This window comes from Pseudophryne corroboree, chromosome 12 (assembly GCF_028390025.1).
Source record: "Pseudophryne corroboree isolate aPseCor3 chromosome 12, aPseCor3.hap2, whole genome shotgun sequence".
Taxonomy (NCBI): Eukaryota; Metazoa; Chordata; class Amphibia; order Anura; family Myobatrachidae; genus Pseudophryne; species Pseudophryne corroboree.
Genome location: NC_086455.1, coordinates 60,688,279 through 60,703,851, shown reverse-complemented (window position 1 = coordinate 60,703,851; position 15,573 = coordinate 60,688,279). Strand labels below are relative to the sequence as shown.

Here is a 15,573-nt window from a genome sequence, read left to right as displayed (position 1 = left end):
TGCGATAGCAGGGATAGACACATTTAAATATTTAAATGTGTAACCCTCCTCCCCCTCCATACTCCCCAGATGCCTCCGTGTTTTTTGTGTCTTCACCAGGGAGGACACGTTACAGAAGTCTCCAAGACTTTGTTTTTATTTTTTCATCCACAGTTCCTTCCCAGCTTACTAAGAAGCGTGGGTCCGGGACTGTGTGCTGCTATAACAGCATAAGGCTTGTTGGCACTTATACAAGAAGTCCCGCCATAGACCTTCGTTAGCAATTGCTGACTTAGCCATGCCTGCAGGAGCAGGATGGAGCTTACAGAGAAGCCCCATCATTGCCTCCAGATCCCGGCAGGTGTGGTGAGTAAGGAGAGGATGGTCAGCTCACGCTGCCGCCGTTCCATGTGTGTGTGTAATTTCACTATTGGGGGGGTTACAGGCGCTGTGCCCGACTCCCTCTCCCCAGACCCGCTGCTGTGGAACTGCTCGGCGGTCAGCTCCTGCTGCCGCCGTCCTGTGTGGATGTGGAAGGCAGAGGCACTCTCTCCATACCACTGCACTGTACGTACACGCTCCACTAACTGCCCTCATGCTACACGCAGCGGTCAGACCCTGCTGAACCGCCGCTCCACTGAGCTTCCGGTATTACTGGTGCTGCACACGGCGGGCAGCTCCCATTGCTGTCGCTTTATTGGGGCCGTTTTTGTTGCTGGGGGTAGCCCACCGTGTGTGGGGAAGTTATGTTCATCTGTATGCTCCCCAGCGCCTAGCTGCGGACAACTCTCTGTCGCCGCTGGGCACTGTAACCACTCCCCAACACTCAACCCACCCGCTCCTTTGCAGACGGCCGCGGTCAGCTTCCACTGCTGCCGCTGGCCGCCGTCACTGCTCACCGGCTCTCAGTAGCAGCGCTGTCCCGCACCACTGACATCTAAAATGTACCCACAGTGGACAGCTCCCGCTGCCGCCGCTCAGCACGTGCAAGCCAGAGCACTACTCTCTGCCACTGCTTACTGTGGGGAAGGTTTTACCTATATGTGCGCAAATCAGTATGTCACCATTCCCCACGAGGCGCTACCCCTGCTGCAGTGAGCGGAGGGTCTGCTCACGCTGCAGCCATGGGGCTGTATTTATCCATCTGCCACTCTGCAATGGGTTAGAACTGTGGGAGAGTGTGTGTGTGTATGTATGTATGTGTGTGTGTGTGTATATATATATATATATATATTCCTCCAGGAATTTGGTGTCGGCCCTACAACACATGGCCACCAGAAGGGACAGGGGTGTTGGTAGGGTTTCTTCAGTAAATCACATACTGCACAGCATATAGTGTGTGCCAGTGGTGCACTCATGCACACTTCAATTATTTATGTATTTATTTAAGTTAACTCATTCATAGCTGTGTGTATGCATAATACTGGAACAGCATCCACTTGCATGGTGTGTCTTGTACATACGGGTCCCAATAAGGACCTCTGCCCTGATCCTCCTTGAGCGATGATGGCTGGTGTAATGGCTGGTTTACAGTCACAGTTGTCCGCTGCACGGAAGGACGTAAGGCAGCTAAGTCTGTCTTTGGGTAATACCGTCTGAGCAGCCACAGCGCTCAGACTATTACTGTGCAAGGTGTATTAAAGTCCACCTACAAGTAGTCATCTTTTGTCTCATAGTTTACCGGTTTACTCTGTGTTACTATCTGACAATTCAATTCTAATCCTGAATATCTCAGGAAACAAATGCGGTTTTATTAAATCCAGATACACGGTTGCAAAGCACTTTCTGTTTTACTATCCTTTTCGAAACTACCTGGGACATTTCGTCACCAGTGGACTCTTTAGTTTACAAAGGTAACTATTCCAGTCCCAGATGCAACAACACTTTACGACCCATCGCAGCGTCAACTGAGGGCCCTGGTAAAGTCCATTTACACTGCAGCAGTAGTGTTGTTTAAAATTGCTTTAGTTGGGGTTTGGGTTAACATGGCTGTAGTTGCATAGGCCCACAACAGGGTCATTCCTCAGACCACCGTTTACTTCTAAACGATCACATTTGCGAATCAATGGCGTATTTGGCTACGGTATCTATGGATGTTGGCCAAGTAAGTTCTCGTTATTATTCGGGCCGAGGCTGATTCGAAAAATAGTGGCGTTGCCATAGGTTGGCGTTCTGTTATTGGTCCTTATTAGGACAAATAAGGTTTTTCAGGCTACTGGGGAAAAGTCTGTTTTCCTACCATTGCACGCACAAGTTCCTAAAAGGAATATGCTGATCCAGCGTTCAAATCTTTGACACATCAGTCCTTTTAAGTCCGTATTCAAGGAACAACCATACACAGTAGACGTGGTAGAGGACGTGCTTTTCAACAAACCACTAGCTGTCGTCGAAACACAAAGCCAGCTGACAAACCAGTGAAATGGCGGACTTCCAGCCTATCTCTGATCTTCGGTTGTGCTACCATGTTTTCAAACGTTTCATTTGACGTTGTTTCAGACATACAGATAGGTGGATCCGTAATTTTGTGCTCGAAGACTACAAAAGGCAGTTTGATAGTTTTCCACCGATGCGTTTTTTGTCAGAACACGTTTGCCTGTGTCAGCAGACCAAAAGGCAGTGTTGTACACGCTATTCAGTCTCTCGTAGACTCAGCAGTTTTAATTCATCCGGTACACAAGTTCAGGGATTTAATACCAATCTTTGGGTAGTACCTAAGCTGGACGGCTCACTCAGACCAATATTGAACCTAACAGGGCTCAATCACTATATCACTTACTACAGATTCAAGATGTAATCACCGCGGTCAGTGATTGTAGGTCTAGACCACAGGAATTCAGGTTTTAACTGAATCTCAAAGATGCGTACTTACACATTCCACTTTGGCCACCGCATCAGGCGTACTTTTGGTTTGCGGTAAAACAAAACCATTATCACTCAGGCACTGACGCTTGGTCTCTCATCAGTGCCTCCGGTATTCACAAAAGTGATGTCTGTGATGATAGCTCATTTCAGATCCATGGAAGTGATAATAGTTCCGTACTTAGACAACCTAATCAAGATGTTGTAACAACACAGACTCTTTCAGCATGCGTTATGGCCATGCAGTGTACTAGTTTAGCACCATTTTACCTTGTCAGGGGTAAAAGCACAAAGTATTTGTGATCTAGTGCACTTGTGCATTCGATTGTTAGTAAAGATGGTGGCGTCTTTCCAAGCACTCCAATTCAGAAGATTTCACTTGCATCCTTTTCTGCTTCATCTGCTCGCTCAGTGGTCAGTCTCTCACCTACAAATTCATCAGAGGGTGCGGATGGCTCCAGGGGCCAGAGTATCGCTACTCGGGTGGCTCCAAATACAAAATCTCACTGCGGGGAAAAGATTAGGAGTCTGGAATTGGATAATTCTGACGACGGACACAATTCTCAACTATTGGGGAGCTATAGTCCAACATGGTCCGCTTCAGGGTTTGTGGTCAGACCAGAAAATATTACTGTCAACACCCTGGAACTCAGACCTATTTACAAGGCTCTGCACAGGCAGTTCACATCTTACAGTCTCACACTGTTCATGTTCGGTCGAACAACGCGACGGTAGTCACATACATCAACAAAGAAGGACTCAAGGTCGCATGGCCATGCGAGCTTCTCGATTCCTAGATTAAGCCGAGCATCACCAGGTGATATTATCGCCAGTGTTTATTCCAAGAGTGGACAACTCGAAAACAGACTAACGCGGTCGTCAGGGTTTTCACCAAGGAGAATGGACTTTACATCGACAAGTGTTCCAGATGTTAATCCAGCGGTGGGGTTACCCACAGGTCGCTCTAATGGCATCTTGACAAAATCATCAGACACTCAAGTATGTGTTCAAAACAAAGGTGGGTGGCAGTGGATGTTCTCACAATAACGTGGCCATACAGCCTCGTATCTATTTCCACCATTCCTGCTGCTTACTCGGTAGCTAAAGTGGATCAAGTAAGGAAAGTCGACGACTACCATTCTAGTGGCGCCTCATTAGCCTCGGAGAGCGTGGTTCTCGGATCTCTGCTGTATACTCAGACGATCCGTGGCTGTTCCGCTACGCCCACACCTTCTGCAACAGGGTCTGGTTCTTTACCTCAGTTTAGCGCGGCTGCGTTTCACAGAGTGTCTGTTGAAATTGCTCTCTTACAACGAGAGGGTGTTCCAGAGTCTGTAATACCAACCATGTTACGTGCTAGGAAGCCAGTTACAGCAGCTCATTATCACAGAATTGGGTGAGCTTATGTTGGTTGGTGTGAGGTTCGGAAGTTTCCAACATCTTCAAGTTATCCCATCTTTTGCTATTTTTACAGACTGGATTAGATTGAGACACTAAAAGTGCAGGTTCTGCTTTGTCAATTTTTTTTATTCTTTTTAGTGCCGTTTGACTCTTGCCAACAGCACATATGTTACTGCAAGGTGTGCTTAGAGTTTAACCTCCGTTTATACCACCTACAGCTCCATGGGACTTCAGGAACTCCAGCTACTTTGATTGTGGTTCGTGTGCTTTGTATTGTTGTAGCCCGAACATCAACAGTACATAAACAAGATTCTTTGTTGTTCTGTATAATGCAGTCAAGATAGGTTGGCCAGCTTCCAAACAGAGGCTGGCTAGATGGATTAAGCTAACGATTCCTCAGGCTTAATTTCATAGAACCAACGGGATCTATTTCAGCAAATTCAATGTCATGGGCAGCAGGTCGTGCGGGGTTCACAATATAAATTTGCAGTGCAGTTACATGGTTGTCAGTGTACACGTTTGTGCGCCTTTACCAGTATGATACTTTTGCGGCAGCAGCATCTAGCTTTGGCCGTCTACTATTACAGGTGCCAACCAGCTTTCCCGCCCAAGGGAGAAACTTTGGTACATCCCAAGAGTACTCCAGTGACCCCTAGTGGATGAAAAAGAAAATTAGGATTTTGGTACTTACCACAAAAATCCTCTTCTTTGAATCCATAGGGGGCACTGGACGCCCGCCCAGAGCAGTTTTCATTTGTATTGTGTTAGGTTACATTTATACTTATAGTACACATTATCACCTGTTTGTTTAAAGGTTTAGGTGATTGTTCTTTGTTCTCGTTTCAACTTTCTAGTTGTTCGTTATATTATAAGGTTATATGTAATTCTCCATTGTTCATCCTCTCTTTCGCTCCTGTTTGTCTCAGCAAAAAAACACTGAGGCATCTGGGGAGTATGGAGGAACAGTTACACATTTAAATATTTAAATGCGTCTATCCCTGCTATCGCACCGACCATATCCCAAGGTTACTCTAGTGACCCCTATGGATTCAAAGAAAAGGATTTATCTGGTAAGTACCAAAATCCTATTTTTAGGAAGACTTCATTCTGACATTCTGTGCTGCGGCTCCATCACCTTCCCAACAGTGCAGCATACTCCAGCGGCCGGGTTCCAGGGTACTTGCAGCGGAGGCGCACTGGTCATCAGGCGCACTATCGCTGATGCTCTCCAGGATTGCGTGGCTGCAAATGAGGGAGGAGGTAAGAGGGTCCCCCAGGTGGGACCCGCCGGTAAATCGTGGTCCCAGGAGACAGACTGCGCCACTGGCGTGGACACTGTACTGCACAGGGACCCCACTATATCCACCAGGGCAGGGTGCACAGGTCAGATTTACTAAAATCCATTTTACATAGGCTCCACAGTACCCAGTGATGAGGAACAGCATAGGGGAAAAGGCGCTGACCTGTAGCCCCTCCCGCAGCTACGGGCACCATCTACTGCTGGTGTTCCCACCCAGGAGCTGCATTTCCCACTCCCTGACAGAAGTTTTGGCTATCTTCATAAATAGCTGAGCTGATCTCCGGGCCTGCAGGGCACTCTCCTCTGTAAAGCCCCTGTCTCATCAGTGCTGTGCATATACAGACATTTAAGTATTCTACATGTCATTTTAGACAGTGTTAGTTAAGAACAAGTGTACTGCTATCTGAATATTTAGTACAAGTATTCTGTGATATACATCCAGTATCTACTGTGCATTGTTACATCTATATTCATACATATCTATATGTAGTTTTACTACTCCAGTGCAGTTGTATTGTTTATCTGCAATAACTTTTGCATTGTACCTGCGACTGAGTGTGCCTGTAGCTGCTGTGTGGATTTCATTCTCATGTATCACACTACTTACTATCACTATATTCTGTACCCTGGGGGACTGGGTGCGTCAGGGTCTTTTATTTATATGTATGTATGTATGTATGTGTGTGTGATTAGAGCCCCTGTTTGTGCCCTGTAGTTACTGTCACATAAATCAGGGGGTTATTTGCAGGTATTGTGTTTGTCTGGCTATATTGTACGGTTACGCTCTAAGGCTACATTCCCTATAATGTCTGCCACACAGGGTGGGAAATCCACGGACGCTTCTGCATCATGCAGTGCTGGCACCAAGGATTTACCTGAGGGGCAAATCTTAGCTGATGGTTCAGGCACTGGGTGCCATACACCTCCCAGTCAACCCGCAGCACCTGTGGCCAATCAGGACCCACCGTGGGCAGCGTTCACAAGTATGCTGAGTACGCTTGTGACACGTCTTACTCCTCCCTCTGGGACCTCCTGTGCCATTACAGCCATACATTGTCCCTGTAGTAAATCCGCCCTGGGCGTACACACTGTCTACCCAGTTACAACGGTTAGACAAAAGTCCACCCCATGCTCCTCTGGGGCCAAGGGGTCATCTAAGCGAGCCATTTCTTCCTCACAATCCACTAATATTTCGGATAATTCTTCTTCCGATCAGGATGGGGAATATACTGATCCATCAGACACTGATAGTCGCTTCTGATGAGGAATCTACAACCCAGGTTGATGTTCCTGACCTAGTGGAGGCTATTATGCTGATTCTCCAAATAGATGATGAGATCGAGCCCACTACTGCGTCTAAGAAACCTGATAAGTTCAAACATCAGAAGGTTATTAAAGTAGTCTTACCACATTCTGACCATTTAATTGACATACGTCAGGAATCCTGGTCGTCTCCAGGAAATAAATTTTCCCTGTCTACAAAGATGCTAGCTCGTTATCCTATCCCTGCAGAGTTGAGCAACAGGTGGGAAACTCCACCGCCGGTGGACTCTCATGTCGTCTGTCTTGTGGTGTCATCTACTCTGCCTGTCACCACGGTCACCTCACTGAAGGAACCGACGGCTAAGCGTGTGGAGGGTTTCCTGAAGTCTATTTACTCTCTTACTGGTGCTGTACATAGACCCACTATGGCAGCCTCCTGGGCTGCGAAAAGAATTGAAGCATGGGTTCAGGCAATTGAGGATGAGCTGCCTCAGGATTTTTCTGACACTGCCAGACAATATCTGTCTTATATTACCACAGCCTCCCACTATATTCAGGAGACGGCCTCTGAGGCAGGTGTTATGGCGGCCAAGACGTCTACTAAGTCTATCCTGGCTCGCTGAATTCTGTGGTTGAGGTCCTGGAAGGTGGACCTGGACTCCAAAAAGACCTTGGAGGTGCTCCCTTTTAAAGGGAGACATCCTATTTGGGGAGGGTCTGAACAAGATTGTGACTGACTTGGCGAGTGCTAAGACTGCATTTCTTCCAAGTACTAATCCTTCTGCTCCGAAGACTAAGGGTGCATACACACGGAGAGATTTTGTCTATGAGAGATTTTGACTGAGCGTTTTCCCTTGAACTGGCAGTAGGAGATTTTGACTAACTTTACCAGCGATTTTGACTAAGTTTTCCAGCGATTTTGGCTATGGCCGATTTTGGCTAACTCATTCAAGCAAGGGGATGCTTTTTCTTTTCCAGCGACCTAGCCAAAATTGACTTGCCTGCACAGTCTATTTTTAGCAGCGAAAGCGACCTGGCGGGGACGCGCATTGCTATCGCTGGCTGTGTACACATGGAGAGATATGCACTAACTTTCTGAGCGATTTTGACTATATAGTCAAAATCGCTCTGCTATATCGCTCCGTGTGTATGGACCTTAAGAGTACCACTTTTCGTTCCTTTCGACCTCTAGGGAAAGCAAAAGGTCAGGCATACCTGAGACAGGCTCGTGCTTCCAAAGCCCAAACCTAAACAATCATAGGCCTCCCATCAGCCTGCTTCTAAACAAGACAAGCCTGCTACATGATGGGGCGGGCCTCCCCCTGGGGGACCCCAGGGTGGGAGGCAGACTTCTGCAGTTCACCCAGGCCTGGTTAAAGACCACTTCGGACGCCTGCGTCCGGGAAGTTGTCTCTCATGGGTACGCAATCTCTTTCAAGAGACGTTCCCCTAGCCAGGTCTGCTCAACAGTTATCCCTTTGGATCCGTTGAAAGCGCAAGCTCTACACTTGGTTGTACAATCCCTCCTGGACACAGGAGTGGTAGTGCCGGTACCTCTGTCCCAGAGAGGCAAGGGATACTATTCGACCCTGTTTCTAGTTCCGAAGCCAAATGGGTCTTTCCGGTCTATATTTAACCTCAAATCATTGAACAAATTTGTGAGTGTCCAAATTCTGTATGGAAAGTCTGCGCTCTATTGTACTGGCCATGGAACCCGAAGACTATATGGTATCCCTGTACATACAGGATGCTTACCTGCACATACCTATTGCCATATCACATCTGCAATATCTGTGGTTTGGTATTGGCAACCTACATTATCAATTCCAGGCCCTGCCATTTGGACTGGCCACGGCCCCTCAGATCTTCACCAAGGTCATGGCCGTGATGACAGCCCTTCTCCACTGTCAGGGGATCAGGATCCTGCCGTATCTGGACGACTTGCTGATCCTGGCGAACTCCCAAGAGGTTCTTCTCAGTCATCTGGAACTGACGGTCCAATTCCTACAAGCCTGGAAGCGGATTTCTTCAGTCATCAGGATTTTCACGCCGGAGAGTGGAGTCTTCATCCGGAAGTCTTTCAACTCCTAGTGGACAAGTGGGGCCTACCAGATGTAGACCTGATGGCGTCTCAACACAATCACAAGGTTCCGGTCTTCAGATCAAGGACAAGGGATCCTCAAGCAGCGTTCGTGGACGCACTGGCAATTCCATGGAACTTTCGGCTGCCATACGTGTTCCCTTCAGTGTCAGGAACTCTTACTTCACATGGTGTGCTACTAAGAATTATCATGCCTATTCGTTCAGAACTTCCAGGCTTTTAGCTTTTCTGCAACGAGGCCTGGATTTAGGCCTTCGTCTGGCCTCCCTTAAAGTTCATATAGCTGCCCTGTCGGTGTGGTTTCAGAGAAAAATGTTTTTATTTGAATTACCTACCGGTAAATCCTTTTCTTGTAGTCCATAGAGGATACTGGGGTCCACATTAGTTCCATGGGATATAGATGGTCCCCTAGGAGCCATGAGCACTTTAAGAATTTGATAGTGTGGGCTGGCTCCTCCCTTTATGCCCATTCTACCAGACTCAGTCTAGGAAACTGTGGCCGAGGAAACGGACATACTTTGAGAGAAGGATAGAAAAGAGAGTGGTGAGATTCCGAACCAGCAAGCAAACTAGAGGAATGCCAAGCTAACCTAACTTTAAACCAGGAACAGCAACAGCTGAACCAACAATACTTAACCAAGTAACAGTGTAGGAATAAACGAAGCACTGGGCAAGCGCCCAGTATCCTCTACAGACTATGAGAAAATGATTTACCAGTAGGTAATTAAAATACTATTTTCTCTTACGCCCTAGAGCAGGCTTTTTCAACCAGTGTGCCGTGGCACACTAGTGTGCCGTGGCACACTAGTGTGCCGCGCCCAGTTGCAAGGTGTGCCGCGGAGCCAGAGCAGCTTCCTGCACCTTCAGAGTGAACTGTTGGCCTGGGCTCTTCTAAGAGGATCATTCATAATCCGGCTGTGTCCTGTGCCTTGATGACGTGGCAGTGTGATATCATAGGTCAAGGCCGCCGCAACTCACCACCCAGCCAGCCCACCCACCTCCATACACATCTTCCAATTTCCACCTGCATCCACAGCTTTCCTTGCCCACCCACATCCACACCTGCCCGACTGCCCACTGCTCAGTATTCGCAGCACTCCACTATGAACAACCCCTGCCACTGAGGGACAGGGAGGAGGACAGCTGACCGGTAGGGGCTAATATTTGTTGTGCTATTTCTCCTGTGGGAAGCAATAGGATTTATGGATTTATGGGGGGAACAATGTGAATAATTCATGTGGAGAGCAATAGGATTTATGTGGGGAGAAATGTAATTGATTTATGTGTGAGCAACATGATTTATGTGGGGAGCAATGTGATTGATTTATGTGGGGAGCAATAGGTTGTATGTAAGGAGCAACATGATTTATGTGGGGAGCAATGTCATTGTTTTTTTCTGTGTAAGCCAATGTATGTGTGGATTTTTTATTATTGTGACGGCCAATGTGTGTTTTTTGGGGGGGTTTCTGTGGGGAACGGATGGTGTGCCTTGGCAATTTTAAAACATTGTTCGGTGTGCCGTGAGTAAAAAAAGGTTGAAAATCACTGCCCTAGAGGATACTGGGGTCCACATTAGTACCATGGGGATGTACCAAAGCTCCCAAACTGGGTGGGAGAGTGCTGAGGTTCCTGCAGAACTGATTGGCATCGCAGGACCTTCAGTTTGGTCAAAGTATCGAACTTGTAGAACTTAGCAAATGTGTTCGAACCTGACCAAGTAGCTGCTCGGCAGAGCTGTAAAGCCGAGACACCCCGGGCAGCTGCCAAGGAAGAGCCCACCAACCTTGTAGAGTAGGCCTGTACAGATCTTGGAACCGGCAGGCCTGCCGTAGAATAAGCATGCTGGATAGTTAGCCTGATCCAGTGAGCAATAGACTGCTTTGAAGGAGGACACCCAATCTTATTGGGATCATAGAGAACAGACAGCGAGTCAGATTTTCTGTGAGGAGCTGTCCGCTTCACATAGATCTTCAAAGCCCTTACAACATCCAAGGACTTTGAAGTAGCAGAGGTGTCGGTAACCACCGGAACAACAATATGTTGGTTAATATGAAACACAGACACCACCTTAGGAAGAAATTGCTGACGAGTTCTAAGTTCAGCTTTATCTTCATGAAAAATCAAATAGGGGCTCTTGTGAGTCAACGCCCCCAGCTCCGACACACGTCTTACTGAATCCAAGGCCAACAGTGTGACGGTCTTCCACGTAAGAAACTTTACGTCAACGTCCTGTAAAAGTTCAAACCATTCCGATTGCAGGAACTGCAACACCACGTTGAGTGCCCAAGGTGCCCTAGGAAGCACAAAAGGCGGTTGGATGCCAAACGTAGGCCCACATCTGACTGCAGAAAAAGGAGGAAACATCCCAGTTGAAATTCCACAGCAGGAAATCTCCTGTTCTCACACCAAGAGACGTATTTTTTCCAAATACGGTAGTAATGTTTAGACGTTACCCCCTTTCTGGGTTGGATCAAGGTTGGAATAACCCTATCCGGGATCCCTTTCCAAGCTAGGATTTGATGCTCAACCTCCATGCCGTCAAACGTAGCCGTGGTAAGTCTTGATAGACAAACGGCCCCTGTTGTAGAAGATCCTCGCGAATAGGTAGAGGCCATGGGCCCTCTAGGAGCATCTCCAGTAGATCCGCGTACCAGGCCCTTCCTGGCCAGTCCAGAGCAATGAGAATTGCTTGAACCTTTTCCCTTTTTACGCTTTTGAGATTTTTGGGGATCAATGGAAGTGGTGGAAACACGTACACCATTTGATAGACCCAAGGAGTCACCAGGGCATCCACCACCGCTTGTGGGTCTCTCGACCTGGAACAATACTGCTTGAGCTTCTTGTTGAGACGAGATGCCATGATGTCGATTTGTGGCATTCCCCATCAACGTGTCAAGCACGCGAACACTTCCGGGTGAAGGCCCCACTCTCCTGGGTGGAGGTCATGTCTGCTGAGGAAGTCTGCTTCCCAGTTGTATACTCCGGGGATGAAGATTGCCGACAACGCCACGGCGTATCTTTCTGCCCAGAGGAGAATCCTTGACACCTCTAACATTGCTGCTCTGCTCTTCGTTCCTCACTGTCGGTTTATGTACATTACCGCAGTCACATTGTTCGACTGAACCTGAATGGCGTGATCTTGAAGAAGATGTGATGCCTGTAAAAGGGTGTTGTATATGGCCCTTAGTTCCAGAATGTTAATTGGAAGGATGGTTTCCTGACTTGACCATTTTCCCTGGAACTGTTCCCCCTGGGTGACTGCTCCCCAACCTCTGAGGCTTGTGTCTATGGTTAGCAGAATCCAATTATGAATCCCGAACCTTTGGCCCTCGTCAGGTGAGAAGTCTGAAGCCACCACAGGAGAGAAATCCTGTCTTTTGGCGACAGACGGATCCTCTGGTGCATGTGAAAATGCGATCCGGACCACTTGTCCAACAGATCCAGCTGGAAGGGCCTTGCGTGAAACCTTCCATATTGTACTGCCTCATAAGAGGCTACCATCTTCCCCAGGAGGCGAATGCATAGATGCACCGATATCTGGGTTGGTTTTAGAACATCCCATACCATCGACTTCATTACCAATGCCTTGTCTAAAGGAAGGAATACCTTCTGTTTCTCCGTATCCAGTATCATCCCCTACCATTTGACCGCAAAAACATACTCTGTCCCATAACCTGCAGTCTGACTCTGGTGATCAAGAGTCAGACATGGAGGAGGGGGAGGTGGACTCAGGGGGGGGGATGCTGCTTTGTCACAGGTAATAGAGGCTCTTATAGAAGCTATCAAAGATGTTCTGCAAATTCCTGATAAGGTGACAGAGGAGTGTGAGGAATCTTATTTTAATGTAAAAAAGGTCCTCAGTCACTTTAACTGTGTCAAAGGAATTGAATCCCCCGTTTGAAAAAGCGTGGGTTAATCCTGATGAGATAATTTTTTAGGGATTTGAAATTTCTTATCTTTTCCTTTTTCTCCTGAGGATAGGAAAAAAATGGGAAAGTCCACCGGTAGTGGATGCATCTGTGTCCAGGTTGTCACGGAAGGTGCAGCTGATCGTAAGATTGAGACACTCAAATCCTTGTGCACAACTGCTGGGGTGGCTCAGAGACCCACTATAGCTAATCGGTTGGGTAACCTTATTGAAGGTTTTGATTCCTTATCTAAGGGGGAGATTGTTTTACTCCTGCAACATATACAGGACTCTGCGAACTTTATGGTGGAAGCCATAAAAGAAGTAGGTTTGCTTAATGCACGCACCACTGCTATGGCAGTGTCAGTACGCAGGGGCTTATGGTTACGACAGTGGACTCTAGGAAAGGCGTGGAAGGCCTACCTTTCACAGGAAAGCCCTTATTTGGAGATGAATTAGACAAATGGATCTCCAAAGCTACTGCGGGTAAGTCCACATATCTTCCTTCTACAGCTCCCCCAACCATGAAGACCTACTCAGGACCTACGCTACAGTCCTTTCGGACTGCCAACAGAGGCACTAGCGGTAAACCACACAAACCAGCAACTGCTGGTTCTCAGGGACAGAGCTCCAGTTCTGCATCCTCAAAGCCTTCTGCATGATGGTGGACTGCAAGGCCCGGAAGACTGGCAGTGGGAGCCCAACTAAAAAATTTCAGTCACATCTGGACATCATGCCAGGATTCTGGGTCTTAGGTCTTATTTCCCAGGGCTACAGACAGGAGTTTCAGGAACTCCCACCTCACAGATTCTTCAAATCAGGCTTACGAGTTTCACAAGATGCAAGTATAACCTTACAGGATGCCATTCAAAAACTGGTACAGACTCACGTCATTGTTCCAGTTCCACCTCATCTCCAAAACAAGGGATACTATTCCAACTTGTTTGTGGTACCGAAACCGGACGGTTCGGTAAGGCCGATTATGAATCTAAAATCGTTGAACCCATACTTACGCGTGTTCAAATTCAAGATGGAGTCTCTGAGAGCGGTGATCTCGGGTCTGGAGGAAGGGGAATTCCTAGTGTCTCTGGATAATAAGGATGCGTACCTTCACATTCCGATCTCGCCACCTCACCAGGCTTATCTACGCTTTGCACTACAGGACTGTCACTACCAGGACCAGGCCCTGCCATTTGGTCTCTCCACGGCCCCGAGGGTGTTCACCAAGGTGATGACAGAGATGATGTTTCTCCTTCGCAAGCAGGGAGTGACCATAATTCTGTACCTGGACGATCTTCTGATTAAGGCACCGTCCAGGGAAAGGTTGTTGGATAGCATTGGTCTCACAACCAAACTACTCCTGGATCACGGGTGGATTCTAAATCTCCCGAAATCTCACTTAGAGCCAACTCAGGGGCTCCCATTTCTGGGAATGATACTGGACACAGTGTCGCAGAAAGTTTTTCTTCCGTTGGAAAAGGCATTGTTAATCCAGTCAATGGTTTGGGATGTCCTGAAGCCAACCCAGATATTGGTGCATCTATGCATTCACCTTCTGGGGAAAATGGTGGCCTCTTACGAGGTGCTTCAATAAGGAAGGTTTCATGCAAGTTCCTTCCAGCTGGATCTGTTGAACAAATGTTCCGGATCTCATCTTCACATGCACCAGCGGGACCATCTGTCGCCAAAGGCCAGGATCTCCCTTCTGTTGTGGCTCCAGACTTCTCACCTAATTGAGGGCCGACAGTTCGAGATTCAGAATTGGATTCTGCTAACCACGGACGTAAGCCTCAGAGGTTGGGGGAGTGGTCACCTAGGGGGTGCAGTTTCAAGGAAGATGGTCAAGTCACGAAGTTGTCCTTCCAATCAACATTCTGGAACTCAGGGCTGTATACAACGCCCTTCTACAGGCCTCGTGTCTTCAGGATCGGGCCATTCAGGTTCAGTCGGACAATGTGACGGTGGTGATGTACATAAACCACAGGGCGGAACGAAAAGCAGAGCAGCAATCTCAGAGGTATCAAGAATTCTCCTCTGGGCAGAAAAACGCGCTGTGGCGTTGTCGGTGGTCTTCATTCCAGGAGTAGACAACTGGGAAGCATACTTCCTCAGCAGACACGACCTGCACCCGGGAGAGTGGGGCCTTCACCCGGAGGTGTTCAGGTGCTTGACACATCGATGGGTATGTCCACAAATCGACATGATGGCCTCTCGTCTCAACAAGAAGCTGAAGCGGTATTGTTACAGGTCGAGAGACCCATAGGCAGTGTCAGGGACCCTCTGACGACTCCATGGGTCTATCAGATGGTGTACGTGTTCCCTCCCCTAATTCTATTCTTTTCAGAATTCTTGGGATTAGCAAGGGAAAAAGTTCAAGCAATCCTTATTCCTCCGGATTGGCCAAGAAGGGCCTGGTACGCAGACCTTCTGGAGATGCTCCTGGAAGATTCGTGGCCTCTACCTCTTCGCGAGGATCTTCTGCAACAGCACCTGTTCGTCTATCAAGACTTAACACGGCTACGTTTGACGGCATGGAAGTTAAATGGACGATTCTAGCCAGGAGAGGTCATCCAGACTATGATCCAAGCCAGGAATGGGGTAACGTCTAAACATTACCACCGTATTTGAAAGAAATACGTCTCTTTGTGTGAGAGCAGAAAATATTCTGTGGTGGAAATTCATCTAGGACGTTTCCCGCTTTTTCTGCAGTCGCGTGTGGATGTGGGCCTATGTCTGCGCTCCATAAAAGTCCAGATTTCGGCC

General features: G+C 47.8%; 1 protein-coding gene across 2 annotated transcripts in view; it reads left to right on the top strand.

Moving 5' to 3' along the window:
* Positions 1 to 15,573, top strand: part of NEMF (nuclear export mediator factor) — a 191,266-nt gene that overhangs the window by 173,019 nt on the left and 2,674 nt on the right. The gene's annotated exons all lie outside the window — the stretch shown is intronic.